This window comes from Hemitrygon akajei, chromosome 11, assembly GCF_048418815.1.
Source record: "Hemitrygon akajei chromosome 11, sHemAka1.3, whole genome shotgun sequence".
NCBI lineage: Eukaryota > Metazoa > Chordata > Chondrichthyes > Myliobatiformes > Dasyatidae > Hemitrygon > Hemitrygon akajei.
This window is the reverse complement of record NC_133134.1, coordinates 88,449,911-88,462,271: the sequence shown is the minus strand read 5'-3', so window position 1 is coordinate 88,462,271 and position 12,361 is coordinate 88,449,911. Positions and strand designations below refer to the sequence as shown.

General features: G+C 45.5%; 2 non-coding genes across 2 annotated transcripts; both read left to right on the top strand.

The window, feature by feature from the left end:
• Positions 1-2,850: 2,850 nt before the first annotated feature.
• Positions 2,851-2,923, top strand: trnav-cac (transfer RNA valine (anticodon CAC)). The gene has a single exon. It is a non-coding gene; the product is annotated as a tRNA-Val (tRNA).
• Positions 2,924-4,675: 1,752 nt separating this feature from the next.
• Positions 4,676-4,748, top strand: trnav-aac (transfer RNA valine (anticodon AAC)). Its single transcript has one exon. It is a non-coding gene; the product is annotated as a tRNA-Val (tRNA).
• The last annotated feature ends 7,613 nt before the right edge of the window (positions 4,749-12,361 follow it).

The following is a 12,361-nucleotide window of genomic DNA, read 5'->3' as shown; positions in this document are numbered from 1 at the left end:
AGCAAGTTGTAAGCAACTCTGGAAGTTGTACCGTTTATCAGGGCTAGAAAAGATGGTCTGTGTGTGACCTCCGTTGGTCGTGGTCGACCATGAGTACTGCGCCTCTGGTAGTCACTGGTTTGTCGAACAGCGTCGACTGTGGCTATTCAGGCCGATCCTAGAACGGCAGGCTCGGCCACAGTTGTTGCATGTGTAGGGTGTCGTGGAATTGTTGTCCGCTGTCCGCTGTGCTCTCCGTTTACACAAAGTACATTGCAGATGCTGGGGTCAAAGCAATACGTACAACCAGCTGGAGGAACTCAGCAGGTCGGGTGCATCCATGGAAATGAGCAGTCTACGTTTCGAGCCGAGACCCTCTGTCAGGACTGAAGAGGGAGAGGGCAGGGTCCCCATAAAGAAGGTCGGGGGAGGGTGGGAAGGAGAAGGCTGGTAGGTGCCAGGTGAAAAGCCAGTAAGAGGAAAGATCAAAGGTTGGGGGAGGGAAGCAAGGAGAGGATAGGCAGGAAAGGCGAGGAAGGAATGTAAGGGGAAAGCACTATGAGCAGTAGAAGAAGGCAGAATCATGAGAGGGGTGATAGGCAGCTGGAGGAGGACGCAGAGTGAAACTGGGATAGGGGAAGAGAGAGGGAGGGAATTACCGGAAGTTGGAGAATTCAATGCTCATACCAAGGGGCTGGAGATTACCCAGATGGTATATGAGGTGTTGCTCCTCCAACCTGAGTTTGGCCTCATCTTGGCAGTAGAGAAGGCCATGTATGGACATATCCGAATGGGATCTAGCAAAGTTCCTCTTGCCTGTTGCTAGTTATTCGTAGAGGATGTCCTTGGCAGTCTACCATCCTTCATACGACGGACGTGGCCCAGCCAGGGCATTGTGTGTTGCCTTAAAAGCGTGAACATTGTGGGAAGTCCGGCGCGGGAGAGTACCTTGGAGTTTGGGACTTTGTCTTTCCTGGAGATGCCGAGGATGCGGCGAAGGCTGCGCAGGTGAAAACTATCGAGTTTTCTCTCCTGTTTGGAGTAGATGGTCCAAGTCTCGCTACCATACAGAAGGGTGCTCATAACGCATGCAATGTACACAGCAGTCTTGGTCTTTGTAGCGAGTTTCGGATTCTCCCAGACCCACGAGGACAATCGAGCAAAGATCGATGCTGCTTTGCCGATTGATTTCAGCATCGAGGGAGAGAGTGTCGCTAATGGTCGACCCCAAATATGTGAACTCGTGGACCACTTATAGATTGTAATTGTCGATGGTAATGACTGGTATCTCAACTACGTTCTGGGCAAGGACATTTGTTTTCTTTAGGCTGATGGTAAGCCCGAAGTCCTTGCATGCCTTAAAGAAGCGATCCATGAGAGTTTGTAGTTGCTGTTTGGTGTGCGAGGTTGTAGCAGTGTCGTCGGCAAAGAGCATGTCACGTGTTAAGATTTTTCGCACCTTTGTCCTTGCTCTCAGGTGCACAGAGTTGAACAGCCGCCCATTAGACCTGGTGTGCCTGTAGATACCTTCTGTCGACGTCCCAAACGCGTGCTTCAATAGCAAAGAGAAGAAGATGCCGAATAATGTTGGGGCCAACACGCATCCTTTTTTGACTCCACTATGAATAGCGAAGGGTTCTGATGAGTTGCCATCGTACTGAACAGTAGCCCTCTTGTCGTCATGGAATGATTTGATGATATTTTGGAGTTTCGGGGGACAGCCGATCTTGAGCAGAACTTGAAAGAGCCCATCCCTGCTGACAAGGTCGAAAGCCTTGGTCAAATCGCTGAAAGCAACCTAGAGGGGTTTCTGTTGTTCCCTGCACTTCTCCTGGAGTTGAAGCAGCGAGAAAATCATGTCGACATTTGAGCTCGCACTGTCTCGCACCCCTTACTGAAAATATAAGGTGAGTATGTCATACCTCTGATCCCATCTCTTCAGGCGCCGTCAACACCACCGACGGATTCAGTGGTTCGGTGATTAACAGGTTCGACCAATCGTTGTTCGGATAAAGAGTGTTCGCCTGAAACGTTGACGGCGTATTCCTCTCTCTCGCTGCTGCATGACCAGAGGAGTTACTCCACTATTGTGTGCGTATTGTGACAGGAATTCACAATCTGGATCGGGGAGAAACACATTGAAACTTTTCACCATTTTCCCCTTTCTCTCACAGCCGATATATTAACTGAGAGTATCCTTCCTTTCACTCTTCCACGCCCAGCAGCTTTTCACGTCCTATGTAAACTGGTCTTGTTTTTTTGCACCTCAGCCGTTTTAATACTGCAGTGGTTATCACGGTCAAACTACACGCCAATAGTTCCCAGTTCGATTGAGGACGGCAACGTAAATATTTCTCGTGTTCCAGTTTGTCAGTAAGAGCGGATATACTGTGGGACTCTATTCAAGCTGACAACTGCTGCCCGAAGGTATCTTTCTACTGTGCAAGCATTCGGACGTTTGTTTTCCCATCACAGGGGGGAAGTGGGGCAGGACCTGTTCATTACGGCGCACATGTGATGAACAGAATTACCATCGCTATGTAATCTGTGAGTCGAATCTCTGGTTCAGTCGACTTTGAAGCCTTCCCCCTCGGGCCTTGTTTCCATCTTAGTTTCTGAACCCATTTTGAAGTACGTGGTGCGTTCATACAGCGTCAACTGGTCTCAGCGGGAGTCAGTTACAGTTGGGGCGGGATTTGTGAAGATTGTTAGGAGTGGAAATGAGCCATTGCATTCATTTGTTATTGATATTGAGTTTGATATTAGAATACAATTCAGCCGTTGATGTCCGCTTTCTATTCGCTGGAAGTGAGTGTTTAGTATAGGTCCATTCGTATCCGCTGCATGTGGTACATGATACGTAGCCGTAGCGTTTCTGTAGTGTAGCGGCTATCACGTTCGCCTCACACGCGAAAGGTCCCTGGTTCGAAACCAGGCAGAAACATTCTCTCATATTATTTGTATAAATCAAATCTCTGAAAAGAGACGCAAACTGAGCGTGACCGCACCCAGAAAACGCTGGACAAAGGGAGGTCAGCATTTATATCGTGACCGTTTATCAGGAGTAGAAAATAGACAATAGACAGTAGGTGCAGGAGTAGGCCTTTCGGCCCTTCTAGCCAGCACCGCCATTCACTGTGATCATTGCTGATCATACAAAATTAGTACCCCGTTCCTGCCCTCTCCCCCTATCCCTTGACCCCGCTATCTATAAGAGCTCTATCTAACTCTCTCTTGAAAGCATCCAGAGACTTGGCCTCCACTGCCTTCTGGGGCAGAGCATTCCACATATCCACCACTCTCTGGGTGAAAAAGTTTTTCCGCTTCCCTGTTCTAAATGGCCTACCCCTTATTCTTAAACTGTGGCCTCTAGTTCTGGACTCGCCCATCAGCGGGAACATGCTTCCTGCCTCCAGCGTGTCCAATCCCTTAATAATCTTATATGGTTCAATCAGATCCCCTCTGATTGAAACGATGGGGCACGAACCAGAAAAAGAAGTTTGTATGTTAAAAAAAAAGTGCTGGAGGAACGCAACAGCACAAGAAATTACGCAAATTGTGGAAATGTAATCAACAAATCAGACGGCATCTCCAGAGGAGAATGAACAATTGACAATTCATGCCAAGACACTTGCTCCGTACTTTATTTACACTGATACTGAGGTAATTGCGTTTGTGTGAATGCTGTGTAATGTATCCCCAGTTCAAACCCACAACACAAAATATCAGACAGTACATCATATGTAATTAAATGATTGACTTTATGTATCCTAATATGAATGTAAAACAAGGCTCGTCAAGTCAAAGTCACGCTGGACCTCACACCCTTCTTCCACCATCTGTCTTCTGCGAGCGTCGTCGACCTTCGGACCCTCGGATCCCAGTCCACACTTTCCAGTGGTCTACCAGCTCCCTCCACACGCGTCTTCCCTCTTCATCTGTCCTCGTCAAAGACCGCGACAAAACATCTTTCCAGACTCACAAGGTACAGCAACAATCTGTTAACTGGCTAACATGCATCCTGCTATCTCCAGCCATAACCCAAGCATTGCTGCTGCAGAGAAACCGTTACCTCAGTAGAGAACGTTACAAAGAAGCCATTGCATTAGCAGTGAAACCTTACAGCGCTTTATATGCGTAAATTGGTCTTGTTTTTACACTCCAGCGGTTTTTATACTGCAGAGGTTATCACGGTCAGATTAGGCCCCATGGTTCCCAGTTCGATAGAGGACGGTAACTTAAATATTGCTAGTGTCCCAGTTGTTCAGTAAGAACGTGTCTACTGTAAGTTAACGGCCTTCCCCCTCTCAGGCCCTGTCTCCATCTTCGTTTCTGTGCCCATTTTCTCAGTATCTGCCGTTATTGACAATTTTGAAATTATTTGCTTTCCTTCGCGTTGAAAACTCTATTTGGACCACACATGAAGGAAGCCAAAAGGCGACACGCTGATTTTGAAATACATGTTGCGTTCCTACAGCGCCAACTGGAGTCAGCGGGAGCCAGTTACAGTTGGCGCGGGATTCGTGAAGATTGTTAGGAGAGTAAATGAGCCATTGCCTTCATTTTTAGTTGATATTATGTATGATTTTAGTATATAATTCAGTCGTTGCTGTCGGGTTTCTATTAGTTGGAAGTGAATGTTTTGTATAAGTCCATTCCTATCAGGAGCATGTGGTAAGGGATAGGCAACCGCAAGGTTTCTGTAGTGTAGTGGTTATCACGTTCGCCTAACATGCGAAAGGTCCCTCGTTCGAAACCAGGCAGAAACATTCTCTCATACTTATGTATAGATCAAGTCCTTCTAAAGGACACAACGCAACCATACGTTTATTCAGTGGAGTACTTCCGTACCTCGTTCAATAAACAAAACATCCCCTCACCCTCTAAACGCTGAAGAAAGTGCAGTTAACATTTATGTCCTGACCATTCATCAGGACTGGAAAAGAAGGGGCACGAACCAGAATGAGAAGATTGCTAAAGGTGTGTACACGCCGGCAGGTGATAGGATGAGGCTGTTATGAGGGAACGCAAGATGTTGGGAGCGTGGAGAAGAACTGTGTAAATTTCTCAACTGAGACCGTTATTAGCGGTGACACACTTTGTCCCCCACTCTCATCTCCTCTGAACTGCGACTCTTCTCATCCCAGGTACGTGCACCCGTTTTGTCATTTCACTCAGCACCCGTTTTGTCATTTCATCCCCAGTCTTCCCCAATATTCAGGGGAACAGACAGGAGGTTCTATCAGCATAATAGAGATACCCACAACGTGTGCTGCCATCCAGGTGCCAGGGCACGGGATGTCTCGGATCGGGTGCAGAGTATTCTGAAGGTAGAGGGTGAAGAACCAGAATGCTTGGTACACGTTGGTCCAATGACATTTGCAGAAAAAAGGAAGAGGCCTTAAGTGAGAATTCAGGAAGTTGGGTAGGAAGCTGAAAAGCTTATATTATGTGATCAGGCATATTAATGTGTGGCTGAGAAAGTGGTGTAGGGGGCAGTGCTTCGGGTTCCTGAATCACTGGGGTCTCTCTTGCAGAAGGTATGACATGTACAAAAAATGACGGGTTACATCTGAATCCAAACGGGTCTAATATCCCAGCAGGCAGGCTTAATTAAAACTTATTTGGCAGGAAACCAAAGAGGTAGGGGCTCAGGAAGGGGAAAATAGAAATAAATCAAAGATAGCGTGTCACGGAGATAATATGAAGGACAGGCAGGGCATGAGACATAATCACATCTGGAGGGATGATTTACAGGAAATAGAGGCGTGTTGCAGTTAAAACAGAAAGCAACAAACACTGGGCAGAAAGTTTCATATTTGAATGTATGCAGCAAATGGAATAAAGTGGACGATCTTGAAATTCAGCTACATATTGGAAAGTATGACGTTGTGGCCATCTCCGAAACTTGGCTAAAGGATGACTGCCATAGGCAGCTGAACGTCCAGGGATAAACGGTGCATCGGAAAGATCGGTTAGTAGGCAGAGGGGGTGGTGTATAAGAAAAAAAAATTAAATTATTAGAAAGGTATGACATAGGACTGGAAGGTGAAGAGTCCCTACGGGTAGAGTTAAGAAATGGCAAGGGTAAAATGATCCTAATGGCAGTTCTATACAGGCCTTCAAATAGCAGCCGGGGTGTAGATAACAAATTACAGCAGGAATATACCCATAAGGCGTGTCAGAAAGGCAATGTCATGATAATCGTTGGGGATTTTAACATGAAAGTGGATTGCGAAAAGCAGGCCAGTACTGGACCTCAAGAGAGAGAATTTATTATCCCGGCCAATGCACCACTTGTTACGTTCCCAGTAACGGGTGACTTACCAGCAAAGATAGAGAGGTCCGCTGAAGTCTGATGGTACTATTTTCAAAAGTTTTATTTATAAAGGGGCACAAACGTATGGTTAATACAAAACATTCAGATCATATACATCGTCAAAACTCAATCTAAAGCACAGGTATAGTAATAATCAATCAAAAATAAGCTCTATCGTTGTCTAGGGATAATACTGAGTCCAATGGAATATAAGAGTCACTCAAAGTCTGCAGGCTTCCCCGTTTCGGGAACCGCTGGCATCTCACGTGTTGGAGAGAGAGAGAGAAGGAACACTTGCCCGTCGTCTTTGCGAAGCAAATCCCTGTTGTTAGTTAAAAACGGTTTTTTCCTTTGGTTTCAGCCACAGACTCCCGATCCGGAATCTAACGCACGTGGCTTCCTTCAGAATGGCTTCCCGCTCCGACGGGAAGCGCTATCGTGTCTTCTTCGTGTGTCTCCTTGGTGCGTCTGAGGCCCCGCCTCGGCAGCCCACCTTTTATCTGGACTGGCAGGGTTGTAGATGTCAATCAGGGTGGGGGGGGGGTGAGGCAATCTTTCCCCCATCACCCAGCCCACGTTGCCCTGAGGGTTTGCAACGTAGTCCAGTCCCTTATTCCACAAAGGTGTCTCCCAAGACAATGGCTATGTCCATGGCTTTTGTCTTGCTGAGAGGCCAGCCCACATTCCAAAAACTGTAAGGCTGCTCTCTCTCTCTCTCTCTCTCTCTCTCTCTCTCTCTCTCTCTCTCGCTCTCTCCTCTCTCTCCCTCTCTCTCTCCTCTCTCTCTCTCTCTCTCTCCCTCTCTCTCTCTCTCTCTCTCTCTCTCCCTCTCTCTCTCTCTCTCCTCCTCTCTCCTCTCTCTCCTCTCTCTCGCGATTCTCACAAAGGAGGGGGCTGGGGTCATAACAGTCTAAAGGATTGATTTTTAGAAAACCTTTTTGTTGAGCCCACTAGACGATCGACTGCTGTATTGGGTGTTGTGCAATGATCGGAGTTGATAAGAGAACTTAAGGTTAAGGAACCCTTAGGGAGAAGTGATCACAATATGACCGAGTTCACTTAGAAATTTGAGACGGAGGAAGTAATTTCGAATGTTTTGGTATTTCAGTGGAAAAAAGGAAATTACAATAACTGGCCAAAGTTGACTGGAAAGGAACACGAGCAGGAAGGACAGCACAGCAGCAATGGCTGGAGTTTCTGCGAAAAATGAGGGACGTGCAGAACAGATATATTCCAAATAAGAAGAAATTTTCAAATGGAAAGTGGACACTACCGTGGCTGACAAGTGAAATCAGAGCCAAAGTAAGTGCAAAAGAGAGGCATACAAGGAAACCAAAGATAGTGGGAAGCTTCTAAAAACTGCAAAAGGAAACTAAGAATGTCATTAGGAAGACCAGATAAAGATAGATCTGGTCCCCGGGTTGAAGTTCTAAATTGGAAACAGGCCAAATTTGAAGAAATAAGAAAGGATCTAAAAAGCATAGATTGGGACAGGTTGTTCTCTGGCAAGGATGTGATTGGTAAGTAGGAGGCCATCAAATGAGAAATTTTGAAAGTGCAGCGTTTGTGTGTTCCTGGCAGAGTTAAAGACAAAATGAATAAGAATAAGGATCCTTGGTTCTGGAGGGATATTGGAACTCTGATAAAGAAGAAGAGAGAGATGTATAACATGTATAGACAACAAGGGGGAAATAAGATGCTTGAGGAGTATAAAAAGAGTAAGAAAATACTAAAGAAAGAAATCAGGAGGGCTAAAAGAAGACATGTGGTTCCTTTTGCAGTGAGGGTGAAGGATAATGCTACAGGTATGCTAAGAGCAAAAGGACAGTAAGGGATAAAATTGGTCCTGTTGAAGATCAGAGTGGTCGGCTATGTATGGAACCAAAAGAAATGGGAGAAATATTAAATGGGTGTTTTGTATCTGTATTTACTAACGAAACTGGAATGGAGTCTATGGAAACAAGGCAAGCAAGTAGGGAAGTCATGGAACTTATACAGATTAAAGAGGAGGATCTATAATCTCTTTGAGGCTTGCTGTCTTGAGGCAAATCAGAGTAGATAAATCCCCAGGACCTGACAGGGTATTCCCTTGGACCTTGAAGGAGACTAGTGTTGAAATTGCAGGGGCCCTGGCAGAAAGATTTAAAATGCCGATATCGATGTCGACAAGTATTTGGATAAAAAGGGACTTATTAGAAAACGTCAGCTTGGCTTTGTGCGTGGTAGGTCATGCTTAACCAATCTATTAGAGTTTTTCTGAGTAAGTTACTAGGAAAGTAGATGAAAGGAAGGCAGTGAATGTTGTATACATGGACTTCAGTAAGGCCTTTGACAAGGTCCCGCATGGGAGGTTAGTTAGGAAGATTCAGTCGCTAGGTATACAAGGTGAGTTAGTAAGTTGGATTAGTCATTAGCTCAATGGGAGAAGTCAGAGAGTGGTAGTGGAGGCCTGTGACTAGTGGCGTGCCACAGGGACCAGTGCTGGGTCCATTGTTATTTGTCATCTATATCAATGATCTGGATGATAATGTGGCAAATTGGATCTGCAAATTTGCTGATGATACAAAGATTGGAGGTGCAGTGGACAGTGAGGAAGGTTTTCAAAGCTTGCAGAGGGATTTGGACCAGTTGGAGGAATGGGCTGAAAAATGGCAGATGGAGTTTCATGCGGACAAGTGTGAGGTATTGCACTTCGGAAGGTCAAACCAAGGTAGAACATGCAAGGTAAATGGTAGGTCACTGAGGAGTGCAGTCGAACTGAGGAATCTGGGAGTACAGATACGTAATTCCCTAAAAGTGGCGTCACAGGTGGATAGGGTCGTAAAGAGAGCTTTTGGCACATTGGCCTTTATAAATCAGCGTATTGAGTATAAGAGTTGGAATGTAATGGTGAGGTTGTATAAGACATTTGTGAGATCTAATTTGGAGTATTGAGTGCAGTTTTGGTCACCTAATTACAGGAAGGATATTGATAAGGTTGAAAGAGTGCAGAGAAGATTTACAAGGATGTTCCCGGGACTTGAGAAACTGAGTTGCAGAGAAAGGTTGAACAGGTTAGGACTTTATTCCCTGGAGCGTAGGAGAATGGGGGGTGATTTGATAGAGGTGTATAAAATTATGATGGGTATAGATAGAGTGAATGCAAGCAGGCTTTTTCCACTGAGGCTCGGGGAGAAAAAAAAAAACAGAGGTCAAGATGGGGGAAAAGTTTAAAGGGAACATTAGGTGGGGGGCTTCTTCACAGTGAAAGTGGTGGGAGTGTGGAATGAGCCGCCAGATGAAGTGAAGAACGCGGGCTCACTTTTGACATTTAAGAAAAACTTGGACAGGTATATGGATGAGAGGTATTTGGAGAGATATGGCCCAGGTGCAGGTCAGTGGGACTAGGCAGAAAAATGGTTCCGCACAGCCAAGAAGGGCCAAAGGCCTATTTCTGTGCTGTAATGTTCTATGGTTCTATGGTTCTAAAAAGCTGAATTATGAAAAGAAGCTGGCGACCAATATCAAAGAAGATAGTAAAAGTATTTTTTAAGTATAGAAAGGGTAAAGGAGAGTTGCGGGTAAATATGGGACCAATAGAAAATTGCGCTGGAGAGAGTATAATGAGAGACGCTGAGATGGCAGAGGAACCGAATGCGTATTTTCTATTGGTCTTTACAGTGGAAGTCCTCTGCAGTATACCGTACATTTAAGAGTGTCAGTGAAGTGAGGTATGTGCAGTGAAAATTACGACTGAGAAGATGCTCGGGAAGCTTAATAGTCTGAGGGTGGATAAATTTCCTGGAGCTGGTGGAATGGACTCTCGGATTCTGAAGGAAGTAGCTGGAGAGTTTGCAGAAGCATTCACAATGATCTTTCAAGAATCGATAGATTCTGGTATTGTACTGGATGGCAGGAAAATTGCAAATGTTGTTCTGCTATTTAAGTAGGGTGGGAGGCAGCAGAAAGGACAGTATAGAGCTGTTAGTCTGACATCAGTGGTTAGGAACATCTTGGAATCGATTGCTAAGGATGGGATTATGGAGCACCTGGAGGCACATGACAAGATAGGTCAAAGCCGGCATGGTTTCCAGAAAGGAAACTCCTGCCAGACTAACCTACTGCAATCTTTTGAGAAATTATAGGCAGCGTAGACAAAAGAGATGCAGTGGATGTGGTTTACTTGGAATTTCGGAAGGCCTTTTGCAAGGTGCCGCACATGAGGCTGTTTTGTAGGATAAGAGTCGATGGAAAAACAGCGGAGTTACCAGCATGAGTGGAGCATTAGCTGATCGGCAGAAAACAGAGAGTGGAAATAAAGGGATCCTATTCTGACTGGCTGCCAGTTACCAGTGGAGTTCCACAGGAGTCGGTGTTGTGACCGCTGCTTTTTACGATGTATGTCAATGCTTTGGACTAGGGGATTAATGGACTTATTTGTCGATGATACACAGATAGGTGGAGGGGAGGGTAGTGTTGAGGAATCAGAGACTCTGCAGAGAAACTTAGATAGTTTAGGGGAATGGGCAGAAGAAGAGGCAAATGAAATACAATGTTGGAAAGTGTCATGCACTTTGGTGGAGGAAATAATCATGTAGACTATTATTTAGAGGGGGGGGGGGTTCAAATTGCAGGGATGTAAAGGGACTTGGGAGTCCTTGTGCGAGACACACAAAACGTTAAACTCCAAGCTGAGTCGGTTATGAAGAAGGAGAAAGGCAATGTTGGCATTCATTTTAGAGGTGTAGAACATAAGAGCAGAGATGTGATATTGAGGCTCAATAAGGCCCTCGTGAGACCACACGGAGTATTGAGTGCAGTTTTAGGCTGCTTATTTTAAAAAAGGATGTACTGACATTGGAGAGGGTTCAGAGAAGATTCGCGGGAATGATTCCAGGAATGAATCGGTAGACGTATGAGGAACGTTTGGAAACTCTTGGACTGTATTCCCTGGAGTTCAGGAGAATGAAGGGGTGGAGGGGGGTGGGGGAATCTCATAGAAACATTTCGAATGTTAAAAGGCCTGAAAAGATTGGATATGGCAAAGTTATTTTCCATGATCGGGTAGCCAAGGACAGGAATGCACGATTTCAGGATTGAAGAACGTGCATTTAAAACAGAGATGCGGAGAAATTACTTTTGTCAGAGTGGTAAATCTGTGGAATTTGTTGCTACGAGCTGCTGTGGAGGCATGCAGTGTATTTCAGGCAGAGATAGATATGTTTCTGAATAACCAGGGCATCAAAGAGTATGGGGAGACATCAGGAGAGGGGGGATGACTGGGGAATTGGATCAGCCTATGATTGAATAGCGGTGCAGACTCGATGGACCGAATAGCCTACTTCTGCTCCTATGTCTTGTGGTCTTAAGAAGTAGTTCTGTTACTCGTTCTATAATAAAAAGCATCCTCTCATCCAGACGCTGGAGGAAGATTGGTCAGCATTTATGCCGTGACCATTCACCAGGACTAGAAAAGAAGCGCCACGAACCAAAATAAGAAGTGTGGTAAACGCGTGTACACGCTGGCTGGTGATAGGAGGAGGCAGATGAGAGCGAATGTAAGGTGAAGGGAGCGTGGAGAAGAATTATGCAAAATTCTCATCGCAGGCCACTGACACTGGGACACACTCGCATTGTCCCCCAATGTGATACTGCTGAGCTACGACTCTGTTCATCCCAGGTACGTACAATCGATTCACTTACCTGCCAGTTTGTCATTTCATCCCCAACCTTCCCCTATCTATGTGCCTTCTAGTAGCTGGCTTCACTGATCGTTAAATGGCGGGAGAAGGATTCGGATGTTGCAAATATACTATTTAGCAAATCAGGAGTACATTGCACTGGGAGGAATCGGTCTCTGAACAGGATTATGCAACACTTCATATCAGATGAAATAAGGAATTTGAAGAAATTGGCAGCAGCTGAAGCAATTCCATCTCTATCAGAGTATCAGAGCAAGTTTCATCTCATCAGTACTGCTCGAGGATGGTGCGAATGCCAGGGAACTTAAATGATCAAGACGTCTGTCCAGTGAAATGTAGACGGCGGTTTGGAACCCCCAGAGTCGCTTTTAGTTTATAGAGG